Source organism: Vipera berus (assembly GCF_964194415.1).
Source record: "Vipera berus genome assembly, chromosome: 1".
Classification (NCBI taxonomy): Eukaryota; Metazoa; Chordata; class Lepidosauria; order Squamata; family Viperidae; genus Vipera; species Vipera berus.
This window is the reverse complement of record NC_138202.1, coordinates 160,707,219-160,721,748: the sequence shown is the minus strand read 5'-3', so window position 1 is coordinate 160,721,748 and position 14,530 is coordinate 160,707,219. Positions and strand designations below refer to the sequence as shown.

Here is a 14,530-nt window from a genome sequence, read left to right as displayed (position 1 = left end):
CCATCATAGTCATCATGAAATAGCTAGAATGGAAAATGAAACACTTCTGCCACTGTTTGGTCCGTAAGGGGCTATGTCAAAATAACGAGCCCATTTGATAAGAGAATATCTCCCAATTCTTTATTGTACACAATAGATGTTTTCCCCATTTTGTAATGGAAGCTAATTTTTAAATCTCTAGGGAGTCTCTTGCTAAATGGCAGATGTATTCTCTGTTAATACCACAGAACATGGAAATAATGGTTTGTGCAGAGGGGATATAAATCATTTGCAACCTTTCTACCTTTGTACCCAGAAAGTTTCAGTTATTGGTATTTCCATGAAAGAAGGTGAAAGACCCATGGTTAAAAAAACAGCAACTGCAAATAGTTAAGACTCTTTACCAGTCACTGAGTTCATATAACATGCTAAGCCATCATCTGATTTTAGGTGTAGTATGCTATGTGAACCTAGTTAATTGAAGGTCTTCTCACGAACTTATAGTTTGACATGCCATGGTTTAACACAGCATGTTAGCTCAGGCATGCAATACTGAGCTAGACAATCTAATGCACGGGTGTCCAATTCGCTGCATCAGGTGATGTGTTGCGACATATCTCAAGTTTTTTTTCATTGCCAGAGCTGGGGTGGGTGTGGCCTCCGCATGATGCAACCGGCCCACGGGCCAGCAATTTGACACCCCTGGTCTAATGAGATGATTTAATATTGGGCATCTTCTAAGTTAGCATTAGTTTCTTTGGTCCAACAGTTAGCTTATCAGTCAGTTCTAAAATTTCATACTCAGTAAATTTAGTTAATTACCAGGAGTTGTAACTCAGTGGTAGTGCATGCAGGAGGCTCTAGATCAGGGATAGGCAACTATAGACCTTTTATGACCTGTGGACTTCAACTCCCAGAATCCCTGAGCCATGCTGTCTCAGGAATTATGGGAGTCAAAGTTTACAGGTCATAAAGGGGCCACAGCTGCCCACCCCTGAACTAGACTCTATTATTGACATGTCCAGGTAGATTTGGAAAAATTCCTCTGTGCAACCCTTTTCCTCTTATCTACTATGAATTTGGCTTAAAACTATACATTCTGCTTTTATTTGCTGTGGGAACAGCTTTGAATCTCCTATTCCCTACATTTTCCTATCACGTTTAAGATGGATTTTTCATGGTTTCCCTCCTTCATCCTTTGTAAAAAGAGACAAAATTTCACCTCTGACATTTAGCCAGGAGGGAGTTAAGAATATTGAGTCCAATTTGCAGATTGGTGCTAATATTTCTTTCTCCCACTGCCAAACCTTGAACATTGGCTGGCAGATTTCCCCTGAAAAAAGTCCCGTTATTATTCAACAAAGAGCACTCACATTTTTAATTCAAGTTTGTAAAAATTAGATCAGTTTTAAGCTGAATGCAAGACAACGAGGCAGTGTCTCTGAGCAAACATTAAGAAACTTCCTGAACTCTTCAACTTCCCTTCAGCTGCTTTTATGCTGTAGAATTCTACTGTAAGCAGCTTTCTCCTGGTGATCAAAAGAGAAAAAAATAATTGTTCCAGCAGAAATGACTGACTTTGGGATTCTTACCTTTCAGTTCCAATTTCCAAGTGCGACTTCTGTTCACATGTGCCTGGTCCAGCTCATGATTTGTTGCTTCTGAGTTTTGAATAACGCAAAAATTCTAGAAAATATCATAGGAGAGAAAGCATAGTCCATGATGCCTACTCAGATGATATCTGGGCAGCCATTTGGGGGAACAGGTGCAACATAGGAACCTTTCGGTGGATCTGCTTGTCCATCTTATGAAATAACATTCATCTTTTGCAATTAATGTTAAAATAAGGCATGGTTTAATTAAAGAAAAAGAAGTTTCAAACCTTTCCCAAATGTTTCACAGCCCACCACAAAACAGGCATGGATTATTCCTGTCAAGAAGTGCATGTCTATGTGTATTACTTTTTACATAAATTTCATTTAACTTACTTGGAGATGAAGTTTGAGCGTTTATAAACTAGCATTACTTATATTCTGCCTTTTGAACCCATAACTTAAAAACACCTTTTGTCTCTGCGCAGCCTAATAGGATGTGTGAATGTTGCTTATGTGTACAATTGAAATGTTTTCTTTGTTTGATTTGGGGGCAGGGGCTACTGCAATTGTCCTTGGTCAGGGGTGGGCAATCTTGGCTCTTTTATGACTCGTGGACTTCAACTCCCAGAATTCCTGAATTCCCAGATAGCTGGCTCAGGAATTCTGGGAGTTAAATTCCATGAGTCATAAAAGAGCCAAGGTTGCCTACCCCTGCCCTTGGTGGATTATATTCATAACAATAAAACATCCTGGTACAGTTACAGTTACCAACAATAAGCAATAAGAGTCCCCCAATTAAACTACTGATAAAGTCATAGATACAATGAACCCCTTGCCCAATTTTCTTTTAAGTGACCCAAACTGGAATTAACATTATTTTTACTAAGGAGATGTTGTTAGATGAGAGATAACTTTTTCTGAAAATGTTGCTTATTCTTCCTGTTGCATAGGTCTTTTTCAAAAGTCCCGTTAGCTAATCACATACTGAGACAGATTTGGAAAATGAGGACAACTCTATTGAGCAATGAAACAGATCAGATGGCAGAAAATTCTGGAAATAAGAATGGGATTTGCTGGAAGTAAGGAATGGTTTGTGTGTGCCCTTGTGTGCGTTCCCATTTGTGTGGTCCTGTCTTGGTGGCCAGGGAGCAAGGTTTTGTATACAGCACTGTATAATGTGAGTCAGCACTGCAAAAGGTTTCATTGCAGACATTCGTATTGAGATTGACCCAAAGACATGCCTGTACAGTTCTAATTCTTTCTGTGTGTTTGTTATTTAATTTTAGTGAACCCTGAGGAGCTGACTAGGCAAAAAAAAACCCCATGCTGTGGCATTATATAAAAACAAAAAACAAAAAAAGCGAAGTAAAAATCTTCTAGAGAAGCAAAGTAGATGAAGGATGGTGCAATGTTATTATTTGGCTGAACGAGGTGCAATACGGAACTCTGGTGTCATATATTGCTCTGACAGGAAATGAGTAGAAAAGCTGAAGTGAACTTCAGAGAGAACTGACATCTTCTGTTGAAGCCATCCCAGGTCTGTTTCCTTATTTTGCAGCTACCGTTTTTTGGTCTGTTCACTAAATAAGAGGGATAAAGTTTTGAGGCTAGTGCAGTTGAGCTAGAATGCATGTGACATTGATTGACTCAGTGGTTGCAGAGGCAGAATCCTTCACAAGTCCTTCAAAAGTCAAAGAGAGCAAGGATCTGACTTGGAACAATTTAATCCTCCTTTTATGAGGGAAGGGGAAATTGCAAATCTGGCTGAGATCAACACTGTTGCTAAGCCTGAGGCTCGAGATAATTTTCTCAAGGAAATCGCATGGAATATGGAGAACCCAAGGAGCTGTCAACTTGGCTGACTTGCAAGAAAAGGGAACCTGGAGAAAGGGGAAATGGAGGAAGAGACAAGAAAGGAACTTGTGAGATAAAAAGTTCTAGAGATACTTTCCAGCGTGGGGGAATATGTGGAAAGAGGGAAACTTAAGGAGACTGAGCAAGAGACAGGATCACAAGGAAGTGAGACAAAATAATTTGTGTATTTAAAGCTGGGGAATGAGTGGATTGAAGAAGGACAAGCAGAAGGGCAGAGCAGACTTGTGGCAAAGCTGCTCCGAGGTTCCAGATACAGATACGGTTGTACGATGTCGGATTATAAGGAAATGGTTAGGTAAAAAAGGGTTTAGAGATAATAGTTTGTGGAGACTGTGATTCAGAGAAGAAAGGAGGCAGCAAGTTACCATAATTCTGAATTGTCCAAAGAGGAAAAATCTTACCAAATGTGGCTTTGCTGTCACTGACAGTAAATGGGTAGACAGGAGGAATCGTTTTGAAACAGGGGTTTTTTTGGTACTGATGGTCATTTTCTTGGGCCTTGCATAAACTGCAGCATGTATGGAAAGGTTTTTGTGAAGGCTTTTTTAAAACATTCAAACAGGAAAATAGCAAAAGAGAGCTTGTAGTTTATAGATGAATCATTTTTCACTTGAGCAGAAAAAAAATGGAAGGACGTGAAGTAAGAGGAAGTGGGTAGGTAGAGAATTGTGTCAAAGACGCAAAGTAATGACAAAGAGGAGTGTGCAAAAACAATCCTCCATAAAACAGTGTTCTGAAGGGGCAGGGGGGGCAACATGTCTAAAACCTAAAACACTATTATGCAAATATGCAAGAAACAACAACAACAACAAAAGGTCAGCTAAACCTAAAATAAAGATAACATCATTTAGATGGGAAGCTATGTGCTTGGGAATAGATTTACTTAGCAACTACTCTACTGGCACGCTGGATTTGGATTGATTTAGCAATGCTGTTTGTATATACAGTATAATTAAGGCTAGCAACCAACCTCTATCCCAAACAGATCATACAGCATTCTGTCTTCTCTTCTGCATTACCCTTGTTTTCTGCTTTGCTACCTGTCCATCACAGCTTCTGTATTAGATACAGATAGATAGGACTTTTGCCCGAAGCGGTTCTGAGAGTATTCTGTTCAGTGACAGTGGGAAAAGCCGGACTGTTTGACCTAATCAGTCAGGTTCATTATATTAAGATGGGGATGAAAGCAATCTTCAGGCGAACGATGTCTTAAGCATGTAGTGCATTCTCTTATCTTAAGATCCCAGGGATATCCAACTAATCCTAGAATCACTGATACTATTATTTCAGGAAACATACTCTTAGACTAGTATCATACAATAATCTATAATTTGCATTTCAGTGCTTTATGAAATAAACTACAACTGACTTCATGCAACCTGTTTAGCTAGTATTTATAAACTGCACTGTCTGGGTTCATAGAGCACACTAAAACTAAACAAGCCACATTATAATTTAGTACAGTTAGGTGAACATCACCTCTGATTTTGTAGAGAACCCAATGCAAATTGTGTTCAAATGAAAGCGATTACTGTACTGTAGTACACTTTCTGTCTCTGTCATTGGCAACCATTTTTTTTAAAAAAAACTATGTTTGCTGGAAAGCATCATCAGCCTTCTAAACTACCAGCTAGTAGGTCATTAGCTCATTTTTCTTGTTAAGGAATCCTGTTGTACAGGATTATCTTGACCCCCTATCATTTTTTCTCTGTTCACCAGATTTCAGCATGTAAGGATTTTTCATCAAAAAACTTGTCGGTTTTTCTGCATTTCAAAAAGGATTTTTAAAATCATGTCCTTCGCCTCTTTTCTGTTCAATACAGCTTTATTATGAAAGGGATTATTATTATTATTATTATTTTGCTTCAGACTGAGTGAGAAAGAAAGTTGAAACTCATTTAGAAGGAACTAATAATAAGTCTCCTTCTGATGCTGGGAAATCTGATGAGTAGAAAAATTCATAGTTACCAAACCATGCCTGAATATTAGACCTCTGGGTGTTCTGACTTCATGGACTTACATGCCTTTCAGATTTTAATTAGCCATCGATTTGTATACTTTTTGAATATTCCAGAACAGTTCTTGGCTCAAAGCATCAGAATAAGTTTTAAAGCAGACATGTCAAACACAAGGCCCGGGGGCCGGATCCGGCCCGCAAAGTGGTTTCATGCGGCCCACGAAGCCATCCTGGAAACAGTGAGGGAATGGCCCCCACTGCCTTGGCCCTGGCCCAGAGACCCTCCTTCTGCCAGAGACCCTCAGATCTGTCCCACTCCTGCCCAGGCCCCCATAGGCACCCTCGATGCGAACGATGTAGAGCTGGCCACGCCCACCCAGTAGGCCATATGCACTCTAGCCACGCCCACCCAGTAGGCCACGCCCACCCTGGCCATGCCCACCTGGCCCCCTGAGGGCAACCGCAATGCTGATGCGGCCCTCAATGAAATTGAGTTTGACACCCCTGTTTTAAAGGTTATATTTAAATACATACTTAAATGCAAATGAAAAACATTTTGGAAAAGTGAAAAAGTGAGACAGAATGGCTTAACAGAGAATTTACAGGTAGTCCTCAACTTGCAACAGTTCATTCAGTGACTGTTCAAAGTTACAACGGCACTGAAAAAAGTGACTTATGATCATTTTTCACACTTAATGACCATTGCAGCATCCCCACAGTCACGTGAGTAAAATTCAGATGCTCGGCAACTGACTTATATTTATGACAGTTGTAATGTCTTGGGGTCACGTGATCACCTTTTGCGACCTTCTGACAAGCAAACTCGATGGGAAAGCCAGATTCGCGTAACAGCCATGTTACTAACTTAACAGCTGCAGTGATTCAATTAACAGCGGTGTCAAGAAAGGTTATAAAGTGGGGTAAAACTCACTTAATAAATGTCTCACTTTAGCAACAGAAATTTTGGGCTCAATTGTGGTCATAAGTCAAGGACTACCTCTATATGGAAGTGATACAGACAACAAACACATAGCTCTGTCCATACCTAGTTTATCAATTGATTTTGTACCTATCAGTCTGCTTTGGGAATCGCTGTTACATTAATTCATTCTGGTTTTCCCACCTATGACCCTGTACAAGATTTGCCTTCACTGATATATTTTACACATTTACAGTTGTCGACTTTGCTCTTTTCAGAAGCAGATTCTGCATGGACTGTGAAAAATGCATCTTTGACTCAGTTGTTTTCATGCCTGCATATTACTGCATTTTGCTTTCTCTTTTGACTGCTAGGCCAGGGCTTTTCAACCAGTGGTAACAGGTACCACCTGTGGTACATTGGCACCTGGCAGGTGGTACGCTACCATCCTAGAAAAGTGGTAGCGGGGGAGGGGAATGAGCTGAACCGGTGGCAGCACCGCACAAGCCTGAGCGAGAGACGGCTGGAGCTGCAGGGCTGTCAGGGCTCAGCAAAAGCGCCAGGATCAGCGCTTCTTTGGGGCTGTCAGTGCTCACCTAGAGCTTGGCACTGATCCTGGCGCTTCTGAGCCCAGAAGAAGCGCCAATCAGCTGGAATATTGCAGCATCTCCAGGGTCTTGTGATTTACATTCAGATGCTTGGCAACTGATTCATATTTATGACGGTCACAGTGTCCCAGGGTCATATGAAGTGACCAAAACCTGCTGCAACCACTCAGCAGACAGGGAGAATAAAAACCACACACACACCCTACCCCACCCCCACTGCCAATCCTCAACAGAAATGCTCACAACAATGAAAACCTCGGACAGGAGGAAGACGCTGCTGGGTGGGCAGGCAGGTGTCTTGCTCGGCTGTGGCTTGGGAGCACTTTTTTCAGTGCCATTTTAACTTCGAACAGCCAGTAAGCGAACTGTTGTAAAATCAAGGACTACCTGTACTTCATCACTTTTTTCCTTTTTTTCCTTTTCTTTTTTTTGGTCATCAAGTTTTTGACACCTTGCTAGGCGACTGGTGGTACTTGAATGTTGCCATATCCTAAAAGTGGTACAATGGTCGAAAAGGTTGAAAAGCCCTGTGCTAGGCTATTTAAAAACTTTTTCAGCCCGAGTTTGACTGTTGATAGCTACATGGACCAGTCTGTGTAATTTTCTTGGCAGCAGCTCAGACAGGCTAATGTGGGGAATTGTAGTTCTTTTGGCTTGTTCTCTGGTGAAAAGTATGAAGTTTTCACATTAGACTTGCAAAGTGATTCAGAAATAACAAGCAATTTTGGCTGACTACTGTATGTCAACATGTATAGGATGGATATGCTGAAAGGATGTTATGACCTGATTTGGAATTATTTTCTTAGTGAAGAAGGAGCTGATATGAAATTTATAAACCTTGCACAGTTACATAGGTATAGCATTTAGAGCTATTAGGATTTCAATTTTATTCTGGCAAGAAAGAAGTTTTTCCAAGTTCTTTCAAAACCAGATTTTCCATTTATTAAAGCTGAAATGAAATCAGAAAATGAACATTCTTTCCTTTTCTAGTACAGCCAAAATGTATTACTTCCACCAGCAACATTGCTATGTAACGAGACTAGGCAAATTAGCCGAGAACATAAATAAAATCTTTATTTTAAGATGTCTAACTTATTGTAGCAAGTACTTAATCTACACAGGAAGCAAGAACTGTATGTTTGCTAAAATATTTCTTCTTCCTTTGGAAGCTACTGTCGATATGATTCCAAACTTACATTTTGACTGTACTTTTTCCTGAATTGAACTAGAGAGGTGTAGTCCGTGAATAGTAAAACAATCTGAAACATTTCACAATGTAAATACAAGTGGAATGTTTGTATGTGTATGTGCGCACGCATGTGTATGTGCACACATGTCTGTGTATAACAATTTCTTAATTTGTTGCTCAACTTTAGGTATGGTGTGTTTTAACAATGATTTCCTGAATAAAGAAGAGTTCACATAACAAGAAAAAAAATCATAGTTTACAAACTGCATTATGTTTTGGTTTGCACAAAATATAAGTGAACAAACTGCACTATGGATTATTGTGGTATGAATCCAACCTCCCAGCTAAGATATAATAAGAGTTTGGTTGCTTCTTAAATATAACAGACCTGCTGACCATGTTCTGATAAGCTTTTTTATCTCTGTCCATCCATAGCTACTTCCCTGTCCAGTTTATAATGCTCAGTAATCAGTCTAGAAAATTTCCAATTTAACTATATAGGTAGCTGTCATTGCCACCGTTTGAATGATCTAGGAAATTTAACCTCAGTTTTACCTGTGTTTTTTTAAAGCCCATTTTATAATTATTATCCCTTAATTCGGATGAATTGGGAAATTTTGGTTAATGGAGAACTATCCTATACTGCTATGTCTTGGGAAGAAAAACGTATGTGCAGGCTTCCTCCCTGTCCCTTGTTCTTTGGAATAGCTTGCCAGCTGCGAAATTCAGAAAATAAAATAAAATCAAAAGCTTGCATTTTTGCATTGGTTTGGCTGATTCTAACAAAACGTATTTTTCAAGTATAAGTTTTGACCTTTTAACTGCTTGATCCATTAGGGGAGGTCCTTCCTATGATTCTTCTTCTGTTAAGCCACTGGGGGCTTCTGCCCCTCTTGTCTGATGGTTTCCTAGGCAACACCTCATTCCCCAAGGTCACCCACGTTACAGTGACTGAGAGAACCAGCTTGCCCAAACCAATACTGTCAGCCCTTCGAGATACTCAGCAAGGAATCAAAACCATGCGTAGTAACACCCATCCTTATTGTAAGGTTACTAACTGTAACAGAATCTTCCAAGTCAGGAAGCAATTCTCCTCTCCCTTGCCTTTATTTTCCAGAGAACTAAGAAGGATCCCTTCAGGGATGCTTTCTCCACCCCCATTTTTTTTTCCTGTTTGCTGAGATATCCCTAGTCCAGGGGTAGGCAACCTCGGCTCTTTTATGACTCATGGACTTCAACTCCCAGAATTCCTGAGCCAGCTATGCTGGCTCAGGAATTCTGGGAGTTGAAGTCCATGAGTCATGAAAGAGCCGAGGTTGCCTACCCCTGCCCTAGTCTGATCGTTGGTTAGGCTACAGCTATTCTCCCAAGTTTTTTTCCTCACAGCCCGTTACAGATACCACTGTGGATCATCTCTCTCAGACTTGGGAGATTATATTTTGTATGAGAACATAGATAATACTTCCCTAGCCTGATATTCATAGGATTCATTTAGTTGTACAAAAGAAAAGGATCTTGAATAAATAAGTCACATGATCATAAAATATGTTTTTGTTTTTATTTTATTTTTTAATCGAATGAATAGCTGTGCATGCATCTCCTACTTCTTGGCCCACAGTTAACTGGGATTTACTTCATTTCCTCCGTTTTCTGGATATACGGTATACAACATACTGAACCGTAAATCGTGTGAGTTAAGTTTAATTGGTACATTAGGGCTTAAATGTGTGTGGCTAGAGTGTGGTTTAGTATGTCATGCAAACCCAGGAAGTGTGCATCTTGAAAAATATCCTCTACCAGGAAAGAGGAGGGGGGGATGGTTGGATGGATGAGGAAACATAAATTGCAAAAACTGCTTTCACTCTCATGTTTGAGATTAACAGGGCAATCGTATCATTGCCTGTTAGGAGGGAAATCTTACTGAATTTATCGAAGTTGACTTCCAGTATATAAATATATAGAATTACAGTAAACAGTAGCCTAAACATAATAGGTATGCGTAGGGCTTCAAATTCTCTCCCCCAAAGATGCTAAAGAGTGGGCAGGGATGCAAAAAGGAGCGCCTATTTGAACTCTTTAAAGCACCCATGCTATCAATTAGCCTTCTATGCCCACTGATCACTAACAGTCCTCACCCGGTGGTGTACCAAAAACCTTAAGCAAAGGTGGTAAACTGAAAGTAGAATGGAATTCTACTACTAATTGAGGATTTCTGACTCCCCCTCTTTTAGCAGAAGCAACTTTTACCACTTTGTAAATTACATTGCTAAAACAATCAAAAACTTAGTAAAAGAAAACAAAAACCACTTGTTAAGTGCATTAGTGCTGGCCACCTAAATTTAAGATTACTTCTAAGTTTGGGGTCTTTTTATTCTTAACAATTTTGTGCTGGAAACCCAAATGTTTCCTAGATGTGTTGATCCCATTTAGTGCATGAGGGATCAGAATATAATTGCAACAAGAATCAAATGTTTGACTAGGGGGGGAAAAGTGCATGCTTTTGAAAATAGGAAACAAAATCCTCTTTCGGTGATAGTTATTCCAAAGAACTGGCAAGATTTTTGAAACTATTGTGGGGAAAAAGTACCAAAAAACTGCTGAAAAAGTTTCTGAAGCTTGCATGATTTTTCTCCAACCAATAATCTGCAGGGTCAGCCGAGGATACAATTTCCTGTTAAAATCTTCCTTAACCCCTAAAACTGAATTCATATTCAGCACTGAGTTGGTCTTTTGTAAACATTTGCTAAGAAGTATTCTGTAAATTTAGCTTAAAGTGATTTTATCATTCTGAAGATGTTCCTTTTGCTATAAGATCAGATATCAGGTGTGTGAGGAAATGACCTTGTCCCAGATTATAGAAAGTGTTTCCATCCCTAAAGAGATATTGTAGGTGTTTGCTCTCCAAATATTTAGCTAGATAGAAAAGGCATACTGCTTTCACCAGCCTGTTCATTCTCAATTATTTAACAAGTGCTTTTCATATTGCTTTTAATTGCATTAAGTTCATTCCATTTTATAATCTGGATTGTCTATTGCTGCATACTGCCTTGAACATCAGAATAAACAGAAAGGTGGGGAAGGGATTTAATAATGAAATTAAAATAGTTAAACAATATGTTACCGTAATTAATTTAGAAAGTAGTTACTATATTTAAATCTTCTAGCCCTGAATGTAGGATAGGGGCCAGATATGATGATGGTGATGATTTTATTTATTTATTTATTATATTTTTATACCGCCCTTCTCCCGAAGGACTCAGGGCAATAAATATAGAAATGAAATACAAAAGTTAAAAAACAAATATTATGCCCGAATATAAAACAGTAATTAAAAGACATATTAAAACCCCAACCCTAACCCATCAAACCAGGTCAGATTGCTCGAATAAATAAGTTTTTAGATCGCGCTGGAAGGAGCGAAGGTCGGGGGCCATCCGGAGCTCAACCGGCAAGCGGTTCCACAGGTCTGGCGCGCCCACAGAGAACGCCCTCCCCCTGGGGGCCACCAATCGGCATTCTTTGATCGGAGGCACCCTGAGGAGGCCCTCTCTGTGGGAGCGCACTGGACGGAGGGAAGTTGACGCCGGCCGCAGGTGTTGCCGTAGGTAATCCGGACCCATGCCATGTAGGGCTTTGTAAGTCATTACCAACACCTTGAATCTCATGATGATGATGATGATGATGATGATGATGATGATGATGATATCATCCATTGAGTCGTGTCTGGCTTTTGGCGTTTCTGTGGGCCAGGTCTCTCCACGTCTTCCGATCTTGCACTACTTCTTTGGAGTTGTTGTATGCTTTGGCTGGTGTCAGCTTTGATGTTGTCCAGCCCTCGTGTTCTTTGATGGCCTGGTTTCCTTTTACTGGTAACTCTTTCAAACATAATTGCTTTTGTCCAGTGAATTCCCCCACATGACATGTCCAAAATAAGTGAGACACAGTTTTGTGATTTTGGCCAGATTATATAGAAGTTTCCATTCTGTTACCTCTCTTCTATCTACCATTCAGTGCTCTTGCAGCTGAAAACACTTTTCAGAACTGTTTTCCAGAGGTGGTTCAAATACCACTTCCCCTTTGCAAGGCCATGCCAAGAAGCGTGAAATGATGTGGCTGGTTGCCTTTACTCTTCCTCTGATGAGTGAAATATGCGGGGGGGGGGGTGTTTCCATGTAAGTGGAAATCTACCTACATACTTCCTGGGTTGTGGGCGGTTGAGTAGGTTTACACAGTTAATATGAATTCAGATTTCGGTAACTGTTGCTTATGACTGCATATATGCTGGGGTCTGAGTAGGTTCTGTGTTGCAAAGATCGGAATGGGACAACTTGCTACAGCCAACTTTCTGCAGCCAATTCACCACGGCCAGCTCATCATGGCCAATTCACTGCAGGACAACTCACCACGGCCAACTTGCCATGGGACAACTTGCTGCGGGACAAAGTAACAATTCTGTTTAATTTTTAAAATAAATAAAAAAATATTTTAATTTTTACCATTCACATTTCATTCTGTCCCTCCTTTTGCATCCTTTCTTTAATGATTTTATTCCACCGTTTCTTTGATATTCATGTAATTCTTGTCCCACCACAAGTTGTCCTGCGGCGAGTTGGCTGTGGTGCTTTGGCCACGACGAATTCTCATAAACTCCCAAACATTGTGCTGCTTGGCTGAATTGGCAACCATGCTTGCTCTGGGACTTAAAAAGATGCAAAGAGAGTCCATGGCATTTATACTGTTGCTTGCCATAACTGCCATCCCAAAGGCACTTTAAAAAAGGCAACTGGACTTTCTTGAAAAATCAACGCATCTTTGATTTTTAAAGCACCTTTGGGGCAACCATGACCTGGATGATTGACAAGCTCCATAGACATCTGCCACAATTGGCATTCTGCAGATCTGCTCTCTGGTTCTGCAGAGATCATAAAGCGTAGTGCAGAGAGTACCACCATACAAGGAGAGAAGGATTCAAAGTATGCATTTCAGGTCAGCTATATGTCTGCATCTTTATATCTGTATATGTACATCTAGAGTTTTTAGCTCTTGTTAATTTTAATCATTTTAATTTTAATAATAATAATAATAATAATAATAATAATAATAATAATAATAATAATAAAAAAAAGTTAGAAGGGATCTTGGAGGTCATCTAGTCCAACCCCCTGCTCAGGCAGGAAATCCTATACCATTTCAGACAAATGGTTGTCTATCCTCTTCTTAAAATCGCCGCCCGTTCAGGGAGGTGCGCGCGCAGCTCTCCAAACCTTTGGAGAGGTGCGTGCGCACCTCCACCCAAGTGGGCGGTGGCACCACCCGTTTGCAGACGTGCTGCTGCCGGTTTGGAAAGCTGCTGCGGCCCGTTTGCAAAGCTACCACCTTCGGAGGAAGGCAGCAGCTTGAAAACGGGCCGCGTCAGCTTTCCAAAAGGGCAGTGCCACCGCCCGTTCTGAGAGGTGCGCGCGCAGCTCTCCAAACCTTTGGAGAGGTGTGTGCGCACCTCTCCAAACGGGCGGTGGCGCCGCTCGTTTGGAAAGCTGCCGCGGCCCATTTGCAAAGCTACCGCCTTCGGAGGAAGTCGGCAGCCTGCAAACGGGCCGCGGCAGCTTTCCAAAAGGGCGGCGCTTTGGAAAGCTGCCGCGTCCCGTTTGCAAAGCTGCCGCCTTTGGAGGAAGGCGGCAGCTCTGCAAACGGGCCGCGGCAGCTTTCCAAACGGGCGGCGCCAGTGCCCATTCGGAGACCTGTGCGCGCACCTCTCGGAACAGGCGGTGGCGTTGCCCTTTTGGAAAGCTGCCGCGGCCCGTTTGCAGGCTGCCGCCTTCCTCCAAAGGCGGTAGCTTTGCAAACGGGCCATGGCAGCTTTCCAAACAGGCGGCATCACTGCCTGTTCGGAGAGGTGCGCGCGCACCTCTCGGAACAGGTGGTGGCGCTGCCCTTTTGGAAAGGTGCCGCGGCCCGTTTGCAGGCTGCCGCCTTCCTCCAAAGGCGGTAGCTTTGCAAACAGGCCGTGGCAGTTTTCCAAACGGGCGGCACCACTGCCCGTTCGGAGAGGTGCGCGCGCACCAACACCCGTTCAGAGAGGTGTGCGCGCACCTCTCCAAACAGGCGGTGCCACTCTCCGTTTGGAGAGGTGCGTGCACACCACTACGCGTTCGGAGAGGTGCGCGCGCACCGGGCGACTGGGAGCCGCAGGAGACGGCTTAAAGAGCCACATGCGGCTCTGGAGCTGCGGGCTGCCGACCTGTGATCTAGCCAATAGGGAATTTATCTACTATTAATTTGCCTGCATTTTAAGTATTTATCAAGAATAGCATGAGATGCTCCACTAAAGTCTCTGGTAGGGGTCAGTACAGTATGTCTAAAGGAATGTAAGAAGCACGAACATGAGAAATTTCAACACAATGAAAGAGG

The 14,530-nt window shown here is 41.7% G+C and overlaps 1 protein-coding gene across 5 annotated transcripts in view; it reads left to right on the top strand.

Moving 5' to 3' along the window:
- Nucleotides 1–14,530, top strand: part of WIPF1 (WAS/WASL interacting protein family member 1) — a 74,001-nt gene that overhangs the window by 17,983 nt on the left and 41,488 nt on the right. The window contains exon 3 of one of the 5 annotated variants that reach the window (XM_081313963.1): nucleotides 2,525–2,653. The exons of 3 other annotated variants lie outside the window; for them this stretch is intronic. The gene's annotated coding sequence lies outside the window, so the exon portion shown is untranslated. One more of the 5 variants, XM_081313960.1, reaches the window with a different exon arrangement.